Here is a 5,881-nt window from a genome sequence, read left to right on the forward strand (position 1 = left end):
CAGCTAGAACCTGTAACTCCTAATCCCAGTCCAGGGTGTTTTCTGGCATATTCCATTCCATACAATCATCACAACAACTGAACACACATCTACTCATGTGTAGCTGATGCTTGAAAGCAATGGTTCTCAAAATGGATGTATGTCATAAATGCCTGGTGGGCTTTGAAAGAACACCAGTTACACCTGGGAGTCATACTCTGAGACTTGTATTTAGTGGGCCTGGTTAGTTAGGGCATGAGGCCCTAACATGGGTATTTTTAAAAGCTCTCCAGGTGACATGTACAGGATTGAGAGCCCAAGATTTAGAGCCGGTACTTATAGGACTATAAAGGTGAAAACAATGTGTTCCCTCTCTTCTAGGAATTCAGAGGGACTGGGGAATATATAAATAACTTCCAAGCTCCCATGCAAGATGCTATAGATTGTCTAACAAGAATACAAATCTTGACTAACATTTTTTCCCAGAAGGTTAATCCAAGTAAATACTACTGTTTATTCCACCTAAGCAAAGTTTGCTCCCCTTTCAGGCCAATCTCAAATCACCCCTCCTCCATGAAACATTTTTAACAAGGCCCAAAAGGCAGTTGGCATACCTCTTCTCTGAACTCCTACACTGCCTACAGGCTGTAGGTAAATGACTCAGCACCAAGTTACGTGTGATTTCTATTGTTATGCTGTAGTCATCATGAAATGGAAACTTCCATTTCTTCCGTGTATACTATGTGCCAGCAATTCGGCTTTTTGCTTTCTGTACATTGCCACAAATATTCCCAGGAGCTCCACAAAGAGGGCATCAATGTACCTGTTGCACAGATTGAGAAAGTGAAGCTCAGAAATGTTAAGTATCTTGCCCCAAACCACCTAGCTACTAAGGACATATGAATCTACATGCCTCGAAATTTCTTTCAAATGCATCATTTTATGTCAAATATAAACACTATTCCTTTATTATAACATGTACTACTGATATGTTACTCTGCAAGCTGTAAACTTCTTTGTTCATTCTCTTATTTAATCCTGACTATAGCTCTGCAGTCAGCTTTATTTGACAAGCAAGGGCATCAAGTCTGAAAATTTAGGTAGACACTCAAGATCCCATGGCCTCGCCAGAAACCCCACTCTTCTGATTGTGAGTGCAGGACTGTTTCTACTCCTGTCATACACCATGTGTCAAGCTTTGTTCCTTGTTCACCTGAAGTCCTGTAAGGGTAAAGACTGTGCTTTTATGTTTCTCCTGTATTCACAATATGCACCAGATATGCAGCCTGTGCCTTTAGTAACTGATTTGCCAAGAAGTAGCAAGAATATCCTCATGAGGCATCCCATCTCTAAGGACATGACTAACAGAACGCTTGCAGTACTCTGGGGTCTGGAAAGAACTGCTGAGGAGGCATGACTGGTTTTTTCTAGTGCTATGACTAAGTCATGTTCTTTTTTTTTAAAAAAAAAAAAAGCCTTCTAGTCACTGTTTATGAAGGTATGATTCTCAACTGTCTACATCAACTAACAGAAACAAAAAACCAATGTGAATTAAGTGACCTGCTTAAGATCATGAAATGAACCAATGGAAGAGAGAAAATTTCCATCTGCCTCCCTCCAAAGTCTCTGATTTGAATCCAAGTCACCTACCTATGGCATATCAGTGTCCTTTTATGTATTTAGTCATAGGTGACCTCATTTCCCAAAGGACTCAAGTGGTTTGCAATATGAATAGATAGAAGTAAAGATAAAATATAAACAAATGAAGAAACCAAGGATGGAAAAAAGGAAAAAAAAAGGTCAAGGAAATTATTTTATTAGAGAAGAAACACCGCCTAAAGCCTAAAACACTGCAGTGCATTTAAAATTGATCTTCTTCCATGTGTGGAGTTCAGTTGATGAGGTATTTTTAAGGGCTCAGGAATTCCTCTGGGGCTTTACTCCATGCCGGATATTGACCCAGAAGTATGATTAAAGCAATCAAACTGTAGAATTTATCCCCGGGATGTGGTCAACACACTGTATTTATGCATCTGTGGTTAAAAGGGAAATGTGTCTTCCGAGACTGATGTTGCCAAAAGACCACGTCAGTGCTTTCTGCAGGACAGAATTTTTATTTCAACAGCTCTGAATCATGTCCATCCATTCGTTTAGCAAGTATTGTGACAATAAGTCATCTGCCAGGAACTGGGAAATGCACTAGAAATTCGAAGTCACATAAGACACGGACTCTCTCCCACTGGCCTTCTCAGTCAAGAGGAACAAACGAAATTTATAAGCCTCTTGGTTTATAAATTATCAACACAACTGTAATAAGATTCTAGAGGTGTCTATAAGGGGTGTAAATGCAGGAATGGGGATAACCACTTCACTGAGATTATCTGTTGCTTTTTATCTTCTAACGCAATCTAATTACAAGGACACTGGGGTTCTGGGTTGAAGGGGCCATCTTCAGTAAAGCGGTGACTTTCTGAACAGCCCAGAATTTCTGATCTGCATGGATAGGCAGGCAAAAGGGAGCTGTTTCAGCTTAAAAATGATGGCCAGCAGGAAGAAGCTGAAAGAATGTAAAGGAATGCTGTGGCAAATATTTTTATCTAAATTATTGAGGCTGATTTCTTGGCATGGCATAAGTGTTTTATTCTTGGCAATTCTCCACATGATAAAGACATGTTCAAAATCAAATTCAACTTTCTAAAAGACTATGCATCCATTCAAGCCACCTATGATCACATTTAAATCAAAAATCTAGCATCTTGAGAGAGATAAGAAATGATGATGCGTATGCAGTTATCAGAACAAAAAACTGGAACCTAGTGACAAAAGTGATCAAATATTTTAATTCTTTGGATCTCTGGTGAGGACTCAAAAATCAGGAGCAACTTCTTCTGGCTGCAGAAAATGTTTAATAGTTATAAAAAATTTAGTATGAATACCGAAGAGTTTACAAAGCAATAGTTGGAAAAGCAACCTGTATGTATAACTTAATGTGATTGATTTCAGTATATGTGTCTGGAGAACTCCCAAAGCAGAACTTCATGGAAAACTGATACAAGCCGAGTGTTAGCTCAAGGCATATGATAAGTTTTTCCTGTAGAAGCAAAAGCAGGTAAGGTAACTTTTAAAGAAAGTAATAGAAAACTTATTCTTATATTAACTCATAGGTTGGAAGCTGGGGAAAAAAAAACTTCCCATTAGTTCAGTCACTCAGTCATGTCCGACTCTTTGCGACCCATGAACTGCAGCTCACCAGGCCTCCCTGTCCATCACCAACTCTCAGAGTTCACCCAAACCCATGTCCATCGAGTCGATGATGCCATCCAACCTAGTACTCCTTTTCCTATTTGGAACCAGTCTGTTGTTCCATGTCCAGTTCTAACTGTTGCTTCCTGATCTGTATACAGGTTTCTCAAGAGGCAGGTCAGGTGGTCTGGTATTCCCATCTCTTTCAGAATTTTCCACAGTTTATTGTGATCCACACAGTCAAAGGCTTTGGCATAGTCAATGCAGCAGAAGTAGATGTTCTTCTGGAACTCTCTTGCTTTTTCAATGATGTGTCGGATGCTGGCAATTTTATCTCTAGTTCCTCTGCCTTTTCTAAAACCAGCTTGAACATCTGGAAGTTCACAGTTCATGTATGGCTGAAGCCTGGCTTGGAGAATTTTAAGCATTACTTTACTAGTGTGTGAGATGAGTGCAATTGTGTGGTAGTTTGAGCATTCTTTGACATTGCCTTTCTTTAGGATTGGAATGAAAACTGACCTTTTCCAGTCCTGTGGCCACTGCTGAGTTTTCCAAATTTGCTGGCATATTGAATGCAGCACTTTCACAACATCATCTTTCAGGATTTGAAATAGCTCAACTGGAATTAAGAATTACTGAATACTAGGTATATGGAACAACAGACTGGTTCCAAATAGGAAAAGGAGTACGTCAAGGCTGTATATTGTCAGCCTGCTTATTTAACTTATATGCAGAGTACATCATGAGAAACACTGGGCTGGAAGAAGCACAAGCTGGAATCAAGATTGCTGGGAGAAATATCAATAACCTCAGATATGCAGATGACACCACCCTTATGGCAGAAAGCGAAGAGGAACTAAAGTGCCTCTTGATGAAAGTGAAAGAGGAGAGTGAAAAGTTGGCTTAAAGCTCAACATTCAGAAAACGAAGATCATGGCATCTGGTCCCATCACTTCATGGCAAATAGATGGGGAAACAGTGCAAACAGCGTTAGACTTTATTTTGGGGGGCTCCAAAATCACTGCAGATGGTGACTGCAGCCATGAAATTAAAAGACGCTTACTCCTTGGAAGGAAAGTTATGACCAACCTAGATAGCATATTAAAAAGCAGAGACATTACTTTGCCAACAAAGGTCCATCTAGTCAAGGCTATGGTTTTTCCAGTAGTCATGTATGGATGTGAGAGCTGGACTGTGAAGACAGCTGAGCGCCAAAGAATTGATGCTTTTGATCTGATGTTGGAGAAGAATTGAGAGTCCCTTGGACTGCAAGGAGATCCAACCAGTCCATTCTGAAGGAGATCAGTCCTGGGTGTTCTTTGGAAGGAGTGATGCTAAAGCTGAAACTCCAGTACTTTGGCCACCTCATGTGAAGAGTTGACTCACTGGAAAAGACTCTGATGCTGGGAGGGATTGGGGGCAGGAGGAGAAGGGGATGACAGAGGATGAGATGGCTGGATGGCATCACTGACTCGATGGACGTGAGTTTGAGTGAACTCTGGGAGTTGGTGATGGACAGGGAGGCCTGGTGTGCTGCGATTCATGGGGTCACAAAGAGTTGGACACGACTGAGCAACTGAACTGAACTGAGGTATATCAGGGAATCAGATAAAGTGGAGAATTTTAAATTCTAAATTTTAAATAGTGACCAAAAACTAAGCTACCAGGAACTAGAAAGATTGACCCTATGACTTAAGTGTCTATGAGAGATAACACTGCATTAAGAGTACAGGCCACAGGGGAACCAGACCCCTGGGGTTAGAATCCCAGCTCCTCCATTGTATGTCAGATGACTGACTGTTCTCTCACTTGAAAATGGGGAAAATAATGACACCTACCTCACTAGGTTGTGAGGACTGAATGACATAATGCCTATGAGGCTTAGCATAATAACCAGCACTTACTAATTGTTAAAAAATAATTCAGCTGTTGTATCATAAGCATTCTCTCATATGATTCTCACAACCCTGCATGGAATGTCTAATGATCCTCATTTTCATGGCTTGGGGCAGGCAAAGTGAAAGTGAAGTCGCTCAATCATGTCCAACTCTTTGCAACCCGTGGACTGTTGCCCACCAAACTCCTCTGTCCATGGGATTCTCCAGGCAAGAATACTGGAGTGGGTTGCCATTTCCTTCTCCAGGGGATCTTCCTGACCCACGGATCGAACCTAGGTCTCCCACATTGTGTTAGCTAAACATCCCGTGGGTGATGGGCTTTCTAAATGACAACCACACCCTGCCTTCTCCCTCCCCTCCTTTCCCTAGGCAGCCAGACTATTCATAGTGTAGATAGTCTTTCACTTGTTCCCCAAACGTGAGTCTTTCCCATGACTTTCTCCCCAACTATTCCTCCTTTCTAATTCTCCATGATCCTCAAGTCCCTCCTTTTACCATAAAATATATTTTGTTTTCTCATTGGCTTTCATTGATTAACATTTTTTTTTCAAATTCTATTCCATTATAAGTTGGGGCTTCCCTGGTGGCTCAGAGATTAAAGCGTCTGCCTGGAATGCAGGAGACCCGGGTTCAATCCCTGGGTTGGGAAGATTCCCTGGAGAAGGAAATGGCAACCCACTCCAGTACTCTTGCCTGGAGAATCCCATGGAGGGAGGAGCCTGGTAGGCTACAGTCCATGAGGTCGCAAAGACTCGGACACG

Source organism: Oryx dammah, unplaced genomic scaffold (genome assembly GCF_014754425.2).
Source record: "Oryx dammah isolate SB20612 unplaced genomic scaffold, SCBI_Odam_1.1 HiC_scaffold_26, whole genome shotgun sequence".
Lineage (NCBI taxonomy): Eukaryota > Metazoa > Chordata > Mammalia > Artiodactyla > Bovidae > Oryx > Oryx dammah.